We start from the raw sequence: 18,010 nt of genomic DNA, 5'->3' as shown, positions 1-18,010 counted from the left end.
CATTTATACTTGCACTTTTTCCTACACTCGGTGTTAGAATAATGTATACATTAACAATCAAATACTTCGTGTTTGTAGACAAGTGTCGAGTGTTCAACCAATTACGCAGATGCGGTAAAACCTCTACACATTCGAATCTCAGGCTTTACATACGGTGATGCGTTGAATAACTTTCGATTAATGTCAGATATCATGTTCACGCGCCCAGACTTGAAAATATTTTGTATATAGCTTCCCCACGTCACGCACGACAAACGACTTAATGATCGTAAATAATACGGACAATGTACAACACGGAGAGACAACTGTACAAGTGATTTCAACTCATGACTAAATATTCATGTCCTATTCCTAAAATACACGAAACACTAAACAAAGCACTATCATATTCAGAGGTCTCTCTGAAATTGACTACAATATGTTTACTGCGGACGCAGTAGATGTTCCATGGCATCATGTACTGACAGTTGATAATATTGACTATAAAGTAAACAGATTTAATGAATATCTGGCCGTGCTCAATGACCGACACGCCCTCAGAAATCAGTACGGGCAACACGAGACCCGGCACCATGGCTAAACCTAGATCTAAAGGAGTTAATTGAAAACATGAGATAGCGCACCCATAAAGTTTAAGCGATAGCCGACACAACATAATTTTGATGAACTTAAGTGGCTACGAAATAAAAAAACGCAAGCGGTACACAACGTTAGAATCAGACATGCACATACCCAGTCACAACAATATACTAGACCTACTATAACATGAAAGGAACTAAAAGACATGGGAATATTTAAGCAAAGAGACGATCATCCATTTGACACACCTGTGGATTCACTCAATACATAGTTTACCACTCGTGGGCATACAACTGTCAAAGAGAAGGAACATAGAACACTACACAGCAATTACAACTCCCTTTCACCTTACACAGAAAAATTCTACTTGTATCATGTGACTGCCTCGCATGTTAAACAAGCCGTACTTAGAATAAAACCAAAGTCCAAAGGGGTAGACAACACAGATATATAACTTATTAAGAGAATAATTGACATAAATGTACGTACTATAAGTTACACATTTAGTCATTCACTAATAACTGGCACTTTTCCCCCTTATGGAAAGCTGCCATTGGCGTACCGCTCGCAAACGTTCACCGCATCAAGACGTAACCGACTAACGACTAGTGAGTATATTATCGGCTCTATCAAAAGGCTTAGTATATATTGTATACCAACAAGTTCCCAATTACTTGCAAACACACAATATTCTTGACGAATACCAGTCTGTTTTACTGGCACTAGTACCGTACTACGTAAGGTTATGGACTACATTCGCAATTCGATGGTCAAAAGACAAATTACATCCCTAGCTCCTCTTAACTTTTCTAAGGTTTTTGACTTAAGATCCACTTTTAGACAAACAGTCCTCAGTAGATGAATTCAAAATTCGGCGGTCGTCAACAGTGTGTGAGAAATACAAATTATTAATATTCATCCTGGCGATCCACATAAGTTTTTGACCAACATGGATCTGTTCTAGGAGGGCTTCTATTTTAAGTCTATATCAACGATATTACGTCGTAGGTAAACAGCTGCAGACACCACATGTACGCTGACGATATACAATTATACATGCGCTGTGAACCGGAAAGAGCAACTGTTGAAATTGTGAATTTCAATTGAGACTTGAAAAAATAATTGTATCACGCTTGGACTTAGACTGAACAACATAAAATCTCAAGCTATATCAATTTCTCACCCACGATTTCTTTCTAAAATCATAAGCAACTTCACTTCACCAAAACTTTACCTCTAAAATCCACCAGTTGATATCAGTGAATCAGTCAAACATCTCAGTGTTATCACAGGCGAACATTCCTTGGAAGCAGCACATTAACAGCATTTTCAGGAATGTATTTGGAAACTACTGACTTAGCAGATTCCACAACATATTTTCTCTAGTATTAAAGGAATGTCTCATTTGCACTCTGGTTTTGCCTCACTTCGATTACCGTGGTACCGTGTACGACGACCTGACTGCTACTCTTAGTGACAGACTAAAACACGCGTAAAACGTGACCCTTGCGCGGAAAGGTTCCTGAAGTAGAATTTTTTTTCTCTCTGAACTTTGGCGCTCTAAAATTGGCTGAAGATACTGAGCGCTTTAAAAAGGATTTGATGTTCTAGGTGAAATACTTCAGAAGTTATTCATTATTGACTGCTGATGTTCAGAAAAATATATTTTGAGAAGAACGAAATTACAGCCTTCATTAATTTTCTTACCATTCGTAAAAAGTTTTCATGACATCGAGTGGTGAAGACTTTAACTGCTACATAACTTAGTTTGTTAAGAAGATCCTAATGTTGCAAAAGAGTGAAAATTATTTTTACACCCCAGAAACTTTTGTTCAGCTCTGATGTAAAATTTCCATTGCAGACTTTTGGGTCCTATCCGCCCAAGCTGTCACATATGTGATCTACGTTAGTGTGACCAAACGGTGAACTCGGTTGGCCACCCTTGTACAACTCTAACAGCTGCGTAATCTTCATGCTTTATATCTTCTTTACCAAATATTCTCCTCATGCTCACCTTCATACTTGTGCAGTCAATTTTACCACCTCTTATCCAATCAGTTTCGGAATACGGCCAAAATGTGATACGCTCTTAGCGACACCACCTTACAGCACCACAAGATAAACAAACTAATTTGCTATTTCTTCAGCACAACAGTGGAATTCACTACCTGTCTCTGTCGAAGGAGCCCCACCTGCTAGTTTCAGGCAACTTTGTTACCGATACCTGCTAAGTGATATATAAAGTCCAAAATTATTGTTGTTCGTAAGTTATATTAATTTTGTACATTAGCCTTTCTTCAAACTATAATCTGTATATAAGCAAAGAGTTATTATTAAATATAAGAGAAATTAGCTAGGTTAACATCTTATAAATATTATAATCATGCAATAATTTTGTAAATCATCATCATCATCTTCATCCTCATAACAACAAGTTGTGGTCAGAATCAACGCCTGCTCCTTCGAAGATTTTGCCATCCAACACCCGGTTCGTGAGTCTCTGCCTAATCATAATGAAGTCTGTTTTATACCTTCCAGTGTCTCCAGGCCTTCTCCAAGCTTAGAGCCGTAATTTTGTAAATCATCATCATCATCATCATAATCATCATCATCACCACCATCATCATCACCATGTATTTCTTACTTTTTGTTATTTTTATAATTATATCGTATTGTTTAATAGCGGTAAGCTGTTCCAACTCTACTCCATTTCTTTTAATTCTTCATATTTTAATATTGTATTTTCTAGTCTTAATCATCCCAGACAAAATTGATCCATTCTATTTTATTGTATTGTATTTGATGATCAAGTCTATTTCCGGGATAATATGTTAATAAATTATAATAAACTATATACTGATTAAGGACTTCAATTTTAAAAAAATCTGCTAATCCTAAAAGCCTTATGACTATTATATTTATTTTTTATTTAATTATTAAATACAGTAGATAGAGGGACATTTTTCAATAATAATAATAATAATAATAATAATAATAATAATAATAATAATAATAATAATATACAAAATTAAAATAAATATAATAAGATAACAATCGGTATGAACAACAATATAAAGTATCAACAATAAATTAATAAGAATGTAACAAGAATGGCAAGGATAACTGTCAAGGGTCCACTGTTGAATCGTGAACCATAACACAGCTTTACATTATCAGTTAGCTTAAGAAAGAAACATTCTGTTAATTACTGTAAGATTCTTTGGTGTTAGAAATAAAATAGTGTGTGAAAAATCATCCACTTGCACCGGTGGTGTTGTATTGTGAGGGAATATCCTAATATTAATCCGTGGAAGGTTGCGAGCGCTCGGGAGTGATGTGATAAAGCACTACTCTGCACGCGAAGCTTGGAAACCCAAGTGAAGCTAGGAAGTGTCGGAATATCTTGGTTATTAGTACAACAGCCTGCAACAACAGCCACTGCTTTACTTAATGAAGGAAAAGCGTGAACATGACTTTAAACTGGTACTCAAAACTTACTTCACAGTGAATCATCAAATAATAAATGTCGGTGTAGTTAAGGAAGGGTTTGCTACTGCATTAAGTTTTTACTTTTATTGGTACTTTAATTTTGATGTGATTGGGCTCATGTTCAACAACATGATAAGAAATTATATTAAACTAATTTTACCAGTTTTACAGTGCACAAATATTCATTTAAATTTAATTTCTTATGACCAGTGACAATGTCCTTACTTCTAGGATTTAAACGACAATTTGTCCGACTCCATGGCTAAATGGTTAGCGTGTTGGCTTTTGGTCAGAGGGGTCCCGATTTCGACTCCCGGCAGGGTCGGGAATTTTAACCTTCATTGGTTAACTTCGCTGGCACGGGGGCTGGGTGTATGAGTTGTCTTCATAATCATTTCATCCTCATCACGACGCACAGGTCGTCTACGGACGTCAAATCAAAAGACCTGCACCTAGCGAGGCGAACAGGTCCTCGGACACTCCCGGCACTAAAAGCCATACGCCATTTCATTTTTTCAACGACAATTTCTTTTAGAATAAAGGTAACTCGCACGACTACCAAATTAATCCAGGAATGTACTGTTCATTCTCATGATATTTAAGAGTACTTAATATTTCGTCGGTTAATATCATTCGGGGTATAATTCTGATGCTACGCAGTCTATGAAAATTATTCCATATAATGAAATGTTAACATATAAATGTTGTACGAGTCATCAGTCCACAGAATGGTTTGATGCAGCCTTCCGTGCCATGCTATCCTGTGCTAATCTTTTTATTTCGACTTAACTGCTGCATCTTACATCTGCTCTAATCTTCTTGTAGTATTCATACCTTGGTCTTATCCTAACGATCTTACCGCCTACACTTCCCTCGAAGACCAACTGCACAAGTCACCGCTGTCTTAAGATGTGTCCTGTCATTCTGTCAATTTTAGCCAAATCGATCTCCTCCCACCAATTCGATTCAGTACCTCTTCATTTGTTATTCGATCTATCCATCTCACCTTCAGCATTCTTCTGTAAAACCACATTTCAAAAGCTTTTCTTCCTTTCTAAGCTAGTTATCGTCCAGGTTTCACTTCCATGCAATGCCACGCTCCAGACGAAAGTCTTCAGAATATTTTTTTCTAATTCCTATATCAATATTCGAAGTGAGCAAATTTATTTTCTTAAGAAAGCCCTTCCTTGCTTGTGCTAGTCTGCATTGTACGTTCTCCTTAGTTCTACCGTGGTTAGTTATTTTACTACCCAAGTAACAATATTCATCTACTTCCTTTAAGACTTCATTTCCTGTCGAATATTACCTGCATCACCTAACTTCGTTCAACTGCATTCCAGTACTTTCGTTTTGGACCTATTTTCTCTCATCTTATACTTCTTATCTAAGACTCTGTCCGTACAATTCAGAAATTTCTTCTGCCGTTTCAATTAAAATAATAACATCATCGGCAAATATCAGTGTTTGACCTTCGATGTTAGGCCCCTTAAAACAACAAGCATCAAATCTCAGTGTTTTGATTGCCTCTCATTGGATTGTGATTCCCTTCCCAAATTCCTCTTTGATTTCCGTTACCGCCTGTTCTATATAAACATTGAAAAGGAGGGAGACAAACAGCAGCCTTGATTAACTCCAGTCTGTATTGCAGCTTCTTTTCCAAAGCCCTCGATTCTTATCTCTGCAGACTGATTTTTATATCAGGTGTAAATAATTCTTCGTTCTTGGAATCTCATCCCGATCATCTTCAGAATATCAAATAGCTTGGTCAAGTCAACATGATGAAATGCTTTTTCTAGGTCTACGAACGCCATGTACGTGGCCTTGTCCTCCTTAATTCGATGCTGTAAGATCATACGTAAAGTCAGGATTGCATCACGTGTTCCTACATTTCTTCTGAAGCCAAATTGATCTTTTCTCAACTGAGTTGCAAATTGTCTTTCCATTTTACTGTAAATAATACGTGTAAAAAATTTTTGTAGGCATGAGGTACCGTACTAAACTAATATGCAGTAGTACACTGACTGACAGAGCAAATGCAACACCAAGAAGCAGTGGTCAGAACTTTATGCCAATTGCAGGGTAGACTGACGTCACTGAGGTATGCTCATGATGTGAAATGCGCCGCTGTGCTGCGCACGTAGCGAACGATAAATGGGACACGGCGTTGGCGAATGGCCCACTTCGTACCGTGATTTCTCAGCCGACAGTCATTGTAGAACGTGTTGTCGTGTGCCACAAGACACATGTATAGCTAAGAATGCCAGGCCGCCGTCAACGGAGGCATTTCCAGCAGACAGACGACTTTACGAGGGGTATGGTGATCGGGCTGAGAAGTTCAGGTTGGTCGCTTCGTCAAATCGCAGCCGATACCCATAGGGATGTGTCCACGGTGCAGCGCCTGTGGCGAAGATGGTTGGCGCAGGGACATGTGGCACGTGCGAGGGGTCCAGGCGCAGCCCGAGTGACGTCAGCACGCGAGGATCGGCGCATCCGCCGCCAAACGGTGGCAGCCCCGCACGCCACGTCAACCGCCATTCTTCAGCATGTGCAAGACACCCTGGCTGTTCCAATATCGACCAGAACAATTTCCCGTCGATTGGTTGAAGGAGGCCTGCACTCCCGGCGTCCGCTCAGAAGTCTACCATTGACTCCACAGCATAGACGTGCACGCCAGGCATGGTGCCGGGCTAGAGCGACTTGGATGAGGGAATGGCGGAACGTCGTGTTCTCCGATGAGTCACGCTTCTGTTCTGTCAGTGATAGTCACCGCAGACGAGTGTGGCGTCGGCGTGGAGAAAGGTCAAATCCGGCAGTAACTGTGTAGCGCCCTACCGCTAGACAACGCAGCATCATGGTTTGGGGCGCTATTGCGTATGATTCCACGTCACCTCTAGTGCGTATTCAAGGCACGTTAAATGCCCACCGCTACGTGCAGCATGTGCTGCGGCCGGTGGCACTCCCGTACATTCAGGGGCTGCCCAATGCTCTGTTTCAGCAGGATAATGCCCGCCCACACACTGCTCGCATCTCCCAACAGGCTCTACGAGGTGTACAGATGCTTCTGTGGCCAGCGTACTCTCCGGATCTCTCACCAATCGAACACGTGTGGGATCTCATTGGACGCCGTTTGCAAACTCTGCCCCAGCCTCGTACGGACGACCAACTGTGGCAAATGGTTGACAGAGAATGGAGAACCATGCCTCAGGACACCATCCGCACTCTTATTGACTCTGTACCTCGACGTGTTTCTGCGTGCATCGCCGCTCGCGGTGGTCCTACATCCTACTGAGTCGATGCCGTGCGCATTGTGTAACCTGCATATCGGTTTGAAATAAACATCAATTATTCTTCCGTGCCGACTCTGGTTTTCCCCCAACTTTCATCCCTTTCGAACCACTCCTCGTTGGTGTTGCATTTGCTCTGTCAGTCAGTGTATTAACACTTGTCAGCACCGGCTTTCTTGGGAATAGGCATAATAACGTTCTGACGAAAATTCGGATGGTACTTTTCCTGGCTCGTATATCTTACACTCTAAATGGAATAACTTTGCCATGCTGCTTTCTCCTAACGCAGTCCGTAATTCGGAGGGAATATCATCGATTCCAGGTGCATTGTTTCTATTTAGATCTCTCAAAGCTCAGTCAAATTCTGACCTCAAAAAAAATTGTCCGGCTCCATGGCTAAATGGTTACTGTGCTGCCCTTTGGCCACAGGGGTCCCGGGTTCGATTCTCGGCAGGGTCGGGAATTTCAACCATAATTGGTTAATTCCGCTGGCTCGGGGACTGTTTGTATGTGTCGTCTTCATCATTTCATCCTTATCACGATGCACAGGTCGCCTACGGGCATCAGATAGAAAGACCTGCATCTGGCGAGCCGAACTTGTCCTCGGACACTCCCGGCACTAAAAGCCATACGGCATTTCATTTCTTTAAACCTCAAAATTGGGTCTCCCAGCATTAACAGCCTCTTCTTGTTCCATAACCATATCACCTTGATACAACTGTTGGATATGTTCCTGCCACCTTTGTGCCTCGTCTTCTTTCTCCGGAAGTGGTTTTCTTTCTCCAAATGTTTCTTTGATTTTCCTGTTTGCAGCATCTACCTTTCCAAGACCATTCAACCATCGAAACCCTTGCACTTCTCCTTCATCCATTATTCCTTAGCTGTCCTGCACTTCATATCCACTTCCTTCTTTAATCGCTTGTGTTCCGTTTTGCCCTTTTCATTCTTTGCATTCTTGTATTTTCGTCGTTCATCAATCAGGTCTTGTATCTCCTGAATTACTCATTGATTCTTAGGTGTTCTTTCCTTTCTTCCTATTATTTCTTAGCTGCCCTACTGACCTGACTCTTCACGATTGTCCATTCCTCATCTTTCGTGTTTCGTCCAGTCTTTTCATTTAGTTCTTGTGCAAGATGTTCCCCGAAACAATCCCTCACGCTATTTTCTTTCGGCTTGTCTAGATCCCATCTCCTTGTACTCCTTCTTTCCTTCAGTTTCTTCAACTTCAGGTGGCATTTCATGACAACAAGTTGTGGACAGAATCAACGTCTGCTCCTGCGAAAGTTTTGCAATCCAACATCTGGTTTGTGATTCTATGCCTAATCATAATGATGTCTATTAATATATTCCGATGTCTCCAGGTCTTCTCCACGCATACAGCCGTCGTTTGTCGTTTTTTATCAAGTATTAGGAAGGACTAAATTATGATCGGTGCAGAATTCAACCAGCTGACTTCTTTTTTCATTCCTTTGTCCCAATCCGAATTCTCCTACTGTATTACTTTTTCTTCCTTCGTCTACAACTTCATTCCAGTATCCCATCACATAGTCACCTTTTAAATATTTAATGAAATTTTCAATCTCTTCTTGTATTATTTCTATTTCTTCATCATCCGCTGAACTAGTAGGCATATAGAACTGCACAACTGCGGTGAGCATTTGTTTGGCGTCTATCCCGACAAAAATAATCCTTTCAACATGCTGGTAGCAGTAACCTAACCGCTGCCTTATTTTCTTATTCATGATGAAATCTACTCCTGCATTCTCCCGGTTTGATTTTGTGTTGATAACTCTATAGTCGCCTGACCAAAAATGCTGCTCTTCCTGTCAACGTACTTCACTTAAATGAACGATATCTAACTTCTGTCTGTCCATCTCCCTTTTCCGATTCTCTAGCCTACCAAAACGATCGACTCGCAGAATGTTTGTATCCATCTTCTTGACGATTGCCCACTCTCGTGTAGTCCCCACCCAGAGATCCAAATGGGGGACTATTCTACCTCCGGAACATTTTGCCCTTGACGAAACCATCATCAGTACATAATTCACACAGAGAGAGCTGCATGTCCTCGGGAGTTGGATACGGCTGCAGTTTCCCCGTTACTTTCAGCCGTGTAGCAGTATCAACACAGGTAAGCCATCTTGAGTATTATTACAAGGCCATATCAGTCAACCATCTAGACTGCCGCCCTTCCAACTTCTGAAAGGCTGCTAACACCCCCCCCCCTTTCGACGGACCATTCGTTAGTCTGGTCTCTCGACAGGTACCGGTTCGATATGGTTTCACCTGCGGTTCAGCTATCTTCTTCACTGGGACCCGCAAGCGTCCCCGTAGCGGCAAGGTCACATGGCTCGCAGGGGAGGGACATATGCAATAGTTCATAGAACTAAGCCGAACTATGAACTCCCATGACATTTTAAAAAATTTACAAATAAGAAAAAGAAGAACAATGGCTGAAAATATTGATATATTCAGGAGTGAATGAAATTAAATTACGAAGCAGGAACCTTTACAATGTATAAGAAACAACAAGAAACTGATGTAGTAGTTCTGGAAATATGAGGTAAACAAACATTTTAGTGGAGATGTCCCATTTTCCCAACTGACGAATAAACGACGAATCGATCCACTGCCCCTACGAGTAGTCTTGTAAATGATAACATAAACTCTTGAAATGAAGTTGTTTTCAAATTCGATAAGCAAACCGCATCTCCAGATGCAGAGTCTACCATTTATATTGCTCTAGTAAATGTAAGGTTGCTGACAATGAACAACTGACCAAGCTTCTGGCCTTAACAATGTGATTCTCCGTTGATATACACATGGAGTTCGGATTGGAGAAATGTAGAGCACTCTGTTTGAAGCAAGGATAACTTGAGACTGCTAATGGATTTCAGAAATCAGAAAAGGAAGTAAGGAAAGATCTCGAAACGGGAAAATTTTACAGGTAGTTGGTGTTCCATCACTATAAAAAGATCACTAAGTCAACCATCAAAGATAGACTGAAGACTACCATCCTAGAGAGAGCCACATCTATTTCAAAATTACTCGTAAATGCCGGAAACAAAGTAAAGGCAATTAACTCTTCCGCAAGCAGACCAGCTGACCAGCGATGTGACGGAGAGAGAGATAGAGCTACAGACGGCTTACTTGATGAATGACGAGCTAAGTTTTACTATAAATATATTAGTTCTTAATTAAGCTAGGCATGTGTATATTATATGAATTACAATAAGTGCAAGTGATACAGTGAAGTGATATACATATATAGTTAAATGATACTATATTAAATTAACATGTAACTAGATCGATATCTCGAAAGAAATGGCTATGCATAAGTCGGGTGGATAATCGTAGTAATTGAGATTGCGAAACAGAAGGTAGACTATCGAACAGCTAAAGATGAGTATTTGCGAATGTTAAATGTTATTCATGAATTTCGTGAAGCCATTCAGGTTATGATTACGTCACAAATGGGTGATATGAGCAGAAGTAGGATCTATACGAATTATTACTTGTCAAATCACGTCACTAAGTGGAAGAATGAAACGATAAGATTAAGCATCGATCTACGAGAAAAGAATGGATGCATATAAGGGAATATTAATGCAAAGGAGAATAATACGTCTTAATAAAGGTATTTATTTAGGAAGAGGTTATGAGATATGAAATGTGATATTGTTAATGATGCTATTGAATTGATTGAATGTTATGTAGTCGAGAATGGAGTTACGTGAAGCAATTTGAGTAAGGTAATGTGAAGTTGGGTTGTAATAAGACGTAAATATGGTTGGTAAATGTTGAAATATTCAAAGAAGGATCAAATAAGCGATGCAAGTACAATGAAGGACATACGTAGAGGGAGTAACTTAATACAAGGTATGAATGGCGAATACATGTGTATAGTTAAGATTAAAGGGTTACCGTAATGTCAAATACAGCAGTTGATGTTAGGAGATATTCATAACATATGACGTATTCTCGTAATACATACATTGAGAGATATATTAAGTCTGTATAGCCATTATGAACAACGTAGACGAATAATGTCGGAACATCATCATGGAAATATTTGCGGAGTCACTTAAATAAGCTTGACATAATAAATATGAGCCTAGTGAATGAATGTATGCATATGGAGCCAATGAGTAGCGAATTAAGAACGATTTAGTTAGAAATGTGTTGTAGGTTATTTTAATATTTTTGAGAGGTGAGTAATAATTATTTTAATAATTATTATAATTTTAATAATTTTAATAATTATTATAATTATTATAATTATTATTTTAATAATTATTTAAGGATGATAGCTAGGATGTTAGGAGCCTAGAGTTTGGTAGGCAATAGGGATAGTAACCTTAGCCCGTCAATCGTCAACAACATTTCTACGCCAGTGAATGAATCTATATAAATAAAATTGTAGGGGGTCCGCTGTCTGTAATTTCTTTTGTTTTGCCAATTTTTCAGATATTTATCCGTTTTAGGTCAACTCAAGACCGAATCGGTGGTTTTTACGTTTCGTGTCTGTTTGTCTGTTCAACCATCACGTCAAAACGGCTGGATAGATCTCAACCAAACTTCATATTTAGAGTATACTCATCCCGGGAAGGTTTCGGTATGCATATCATTTTAAAATCTTTGAATACACGGGGGTTTATAGGAAAACCAGAATGGTTTTTCCACCATCACGTCGAAACGGCTGGATAGATCTCGACCAAACTTCATATTTAGAGTATACTCATTCCGGGGAAGGTTTCTATATGCATATCATTCTAAACTCTTTGAATAGACGGGGGGTTTATAGGAAAACCAGAATGGTATTCCTCCATTTTCTCTTATCCTATTGATTTTCTGTAAACTTCGTTTACCGTACGTGAAACACCTCTTCATTATAAACAACTTTTGTTATGTTCATAATTTACCTTACTCTTCACATGACGGAGAAATTTACAATTTTCCGCTGGTATCATGCTCTGCATTGAGTGACCGACAGATCGACAACGAACCTACAGGTTACCATGGAAACGTCTCTGACTGCATGCCAGCAGGGAAATAACGTATTGCCATTTTCCTCATCATGCTTTTAAATTCGTGGTTGTTCCTTGGGTAGAAGGCAAGAGAGGCGTCAATCGGCCTATCTGCGGGATATTGGCGGAATATCGTTGGATATTATAACCGCCCTCGAATAGATTAAGTAATAACACCATTAGTCATCTTCTTATTATTTGTTTACCTAAGAATCACTGGACCTAAATTTCTCCTCTGTTACCGCTTTATTATATCCATAACTCACACTAGCATAATTTACTGAGGGGCATTTGATTTTCCAATACATTCACTTGGCATTTACATATTTGTCGTTATGCGGCTGTCATCAGTTATAATCCATTTTCTATTACTTTCAACTTTCTTAACTGTATTATTTTCTTCCTTAATTACGCCGTATGTACGCGAGTGCTACAAACTACTGGACCAAGACTCATATTTAGAATACACCTGTCCTTGATAGGTTTTAGGGCAAATATTGTTTCTAAATCCCGGAACTGACTGGGGGTTTATACGAAACCGAAACAGTGATTTTGCACTTCCACAAAATATACACAAACAAACTTAATGGAAATCTACCTACCTTGGTAGAAATTAATTTCTAAACCTTTTTTCTCATGTGCATCATTTCGATACGAGGATTAATAAGGGAGTTATCATTAACGGACCGTTTTTCTGTACAAGTTCCATCGTACTTGACTCACGAGCGGGTGCGTGTAAAGCGTATTCCTTACAACTTGAAAACTACTGAAGACATTCGAACCAAAATTTATATTTAGCATCCACCTGTCCAAAGGTAGGTTTTAAACGTAAATAACATTTCATGTTCCGGAATGGACTGGCGGTTTATAGGGAACCGAAATGGTGATTTTACTCTTCCACAATATATACAGAACAAGACCAACCTGACTGGAAATCGACCAAACGTGATGGAATTCCACCTCTAAACCTTTTTTTTCATGTGCATTTTTTCGTCAGGAGGATTAATAAGCGAATGAATGGTCACTTTTGCAGGTTAAGTCCAGCGGACATAGCCCGAAAGGTGTTTTACATGGAGCAGATTCCTTATCTATATAAATCAAATCGTAACGACTGTGTGCCTCTACACTGACTATTTTGGCGAAATTTTCGTACAGCTTTCCGTTTAAGGGGTAATAATGACCAACTCCATAATTTTTGGTTTGGTTTCCTGAAAGTCCTAATTTTTACCCGCCTCGCCCAAAATCCAGATTGCGGCATAATCTGCCAGAAGAAAAAGAAGATAATTGAAATTTGAAAAAATTATACGTTTTAGCCTGTAACGAACGGAAAACATCCTAGATCATTAAATTTTTCACTTTTTATCCCCGAAGAATATCGAAATATGCAGGCAATTTTAATGATGGTGCAGACCTTCGGAAATTCCTATCACATAACGGATTGCACAATCTCCGTTCAATTTGGAATGATCTACAACCTTGGTCTTATGACTTTTTGCCGTATATGTATCCCTTTTACGTTTGATTTTTCTCTATTAATCGATGTTAAGTCAATTTGGAATTTTCACATGCATAATTCATACTTTAAATTACTTATATGAAATACAGAATCATCATAATCTTCACGAAAATTGGCCCACCCAGTAGCCATATGTGAGCCAAATGCTATGTATGTAGCTGTCACATAATTATCCGAAAAGTAATGTAATGTGAGATAATCTTACAAAACCTTTACCCTGTTGCACGTTTCTAACTCAATCTGACCCAAGAATAGATGATATATCATAGGACCAGCCATTTAGGCTACTAAATCCGGCGTGTCTTATGGTATAATCCTTTGTCGATATGACGTACTGTAACGGTTCAAATCCCGTTACAAGATGATATCTGTATTTTTATTATTGTATGATTTTATCTGTATTTTATTATTATTATTATTATTATTATTATTATTATTATTATTATTATTATTATTATTATTATTATTATTATGTCAGTATTATTATTATGTTATCTGTGATATTGTACTATTATTGTAATTATCCGTTTTATTCAATTTTGCAATTGCCTGTTGCTTGCAAGATTGCACTTAGATGTATGCATATATACGTATGTGTATATTATCATTAAACACCTGTACAGTGAGAACTGTTGTATACATCAGAGATTGGAAGTGACCTTGTTATATTGCGACACCACTGGCGATTCTGCCAAGTCATCGCTACTCCATGGCTATGTCATTGTATTTATTTAGATATGCGCGCACGAAGTCGATCGCCGCGGGGCTATTTCACCACTGTGCGTAATATCTGTCGCGTAGGTGGGAGTATGTCATTGTTATTTCTGGAGATTACGTAGTTGTGTCAACCAACGTCTATATAAGGTAGCTCCATATTGTAGCGTCAGTCATTACTTATACGGATGCAGTACAGTGAAGTAGTCTACTAGATCAAGAGGCCTTAAGTGGTCAGCCAACCAGTGTGAACGAGAGATGGTGAAGACTCAGTGAGCCATTATTGGTCATTGAGAGAGTGAGACCAAATGGTTGGTCCGTCACTTAGTGGAAGACGCGGACGCAAGGCTTACCAAGGAGTCAGAGAGGGCAACCCTGGACCTACCAAGAGGTCATACCATATTGACTTACAAAGAAGTCAGATGATATGGAGAAGAAGCAGTCGCAAGGATGTATCACCACGTTAGGCGTGACACATCTACAGTAAACACCAGAGCAATGGATTACGTCGTAATTACACTCAAAGTGTTGAAGGTACAGTCAAGTGAATCAGTGAGGGAAATATTTCGTATAAATTGTTAAATGTCCGGTCAAGAAGAATTCAAATTCATGCCTAGTTTCTGTCAGTTGCAATGTCATAATTTCATATTCTCATCTGTTTTATCGCAACAAGACTCACTATTTTTTATATATTATTTAAAGAATATATATTGTTCTATCAAACGAATTCATAGTTTCATTTCATTGACAGTAAAATATCTTAACCTCAAAATTAATGGGGAAACCGAACGCCAATCTCCTTTTCCCAGAACTTGTATGGTATGTTGTCAAAAGTAAGCTTATTACCCCACACCCTAGAGATAGTCAAGAGTCTCATTCTATTATTGCTGTACTGAGTGACAGCTGGCGCCCTTCAAATAACGTATGTGTAAGTAAGCAGGTAACAAGTAAGTGTCAGTACAGGGTTCGACGAGTGTGTATTTTATTTAATGAATGTTCATTTTCATATTTTCCATTATAAATGCAGATATTCAGATTTTCAATTAAATGCAGAGTTTTATATAAGTTTCAAAATTCAGTCAGACATTTAGGAAGTTCTCATTTTGGCGCCCAACGTGGGGCACGAAGAAATTCAGAATTTGGTCTGAATGACAGCATATCATAGGTTCATTTGGGAAGAGTATGCGCATTTAAGCCAACGGAATTTATTACCGGTAAATGTCAAGAGTGTAATTTTGTGATATATATTTGTATTTTGGGGATATGTCAAGGGATTTGAAGAGGGAAATTAATTTGAGATCGCGTACTATCACTAGTGAACCAAAGATGGACAAGGAAGACAATAACAAGTCATGTGACGACGAGGTCATTGCTTCTGCGGACATCCAAGGTGAAATTCAGAGTAGGGAGCAGGTGAATACGATGGAAGCTTCTGAGATAATTCAGGAAAGTACAGAAATTGAGAAGCACACTGAAACTCAAAAGGAAATCGCGGGGGGAATGAACCAAGATTTTCTAAATTTGCTGATGGCCAAATTTACCGAGATCAGTAATGATAATAAAAAAGAGATGAAAGAATTTTTTAGTAGTAGTGAAAATAGTGAGAAACGTATGGAGGAAAAGATTGATACTAATAGTGAAAATAATAAGAAAGAGATGAAAGAATTATTTTGTAATAGTAGTGAAAATAATATGAAAGAGATGAAAGAATTAATTGATAGTAGTAATGAAAATTGTAATAAACAGATTAACTCTCTAAGTAATAAAATGGAACAAATAATTAGTAGTAACGAAAATAGTAAGGAAGAGATGAAAGAATTAATTTGTACTAATAATGAAAATTGTAATAAACAGATTGACTCCATAAGTAGTAAAATGGAGGAAATGATTGGTAGTTGTAACGAAAATCTTAATGTGATCAATGATAAAATAGATGAGTTAAGTGAATCACTAAATTATAAAATAGATACTAAGATAGTAGAGGTAACTAGTCAAATATGCAAGTTAGAAAATAAGTTAAACAAAGAGTGTGTTGACCGTAGAGAAGGTGAAATGAAGTTGAATCGGAGCAGTCTTCATATTCAGACCGAGCAAGTCAAAGAAATATGTACAGAGGACAGTAACAAGATCGTACCGGTAATTATTAAGTTGTCAGAAATGTCTAGTAATCGGGAAGAAATTCATGAGGTAGTCGAGAAAAGATTGGACAAGATTTGCAATGTAGTTGGGGAAAAGATGGGGGAACAGATTAGTAGAAATGAACAAATTGAAAGCAAACTTGTGGAGGTCACTGAACTACGGAACGAACAGGAAACGCTATCACAGCAGGTGAGAAAGAGAGAAGAAGAATTGCAGGAAGACGTGAGAATAGTGGAAGATAATTCTGAGAGAGCAGCGGAAGAAGAAGAAGAAGAAGAAGAAGTTGTAAACTGCCAGGAAGTGATACGGCAGAAAGGTAGAGGTAAGACAGATTTAGACGTGATAGTAGCGAGTGGTTTGTTCAGTAGGGATCGTGATTTAACCAAGTTTTCTGGAAAACAGTTTAGTACTATAGAATTTGTAAAAGTAGTTGAGAAAACGTTTGCAAGTAAGTTGAGGAATAATGTTATTGAATGGGAATACGTGCTGAAAATCTTGTCGAATGTTTTTATCGGTGAAAGTAGAATATGGTTTCGAGTATACTGGAATAATATGTCTAATTTAGGAGAGTTTAAAGTGTTCATTGATAGGCTTTGGGAGGAATGTGTGCTAGGGCGCGCGCGCGAGAGAGAGCGCATGATAGCTGGGGAAAGTAGTATAGTAGAGAGAAGGGGGAAAATGTTAGCCGTGTATCAGAGGAGAGGGGGTGATCATGATCCGCAGAGGATTAATAGTTGTGTTGATGGTGATAGTGGTCAGAAGAGTAACCAGAGAGAATCGGAAGATGGGAGGCGTATGTATTTGAGTTATGAGAGAGAGGATCAGAAGAGTAATCAGAGAGAATCGGAAGATGGGAGGCGTATGTATTTGAGTTATGAGAGAGAAGGTCAGAAGAGTAATCAGAGAGAATCTGAAGATGGGAGGCGTATGTATTTAAGTTATGAGAGAGAGGATCAGAGGAGTAACCAGAGAGAATTTGTAGATGGGAGGCGTATGTATTTGAGTTATGAGAGAGAAGGTCATAAGAGTAATCAGAGAGAATCGGAAGATGGGAGGCGTACGGATTTGAGTTATCAGAGGGATGATGATAGTCTTAATATGAAGGTTATCAAGGTGTCGTTATCGAGCCAGAGTATTTCAGATTCACAGGGAATCGGGTAAGTTATGTGGACAGGCTGAAGGTAGTAGTTGAACAGGTATTTAGTATAAGTAGTTATGTAGTGAAAGTAGAGTTAAGAGTAGTGTGATTGTGACCTAAGTAG

Source organism: Anabrus simplex, chromosome 2, assembly GCF_040414725.1.
Source record: "Anabrus simplex isolate iqAnaSimp1 chromosome 2, ASM4041472v1, whole genome shotgun sequence".
Taxonomy (NCBI): domain Eukaryota; kingdom Metazoa; phylum Arthropoda; class Insecta; order Orthoptera; family Tettigoniidae; genus Anabrus; species Anabrus simplex.
This window is presented reverse-complemented; position numbering follows the sequence as displayed.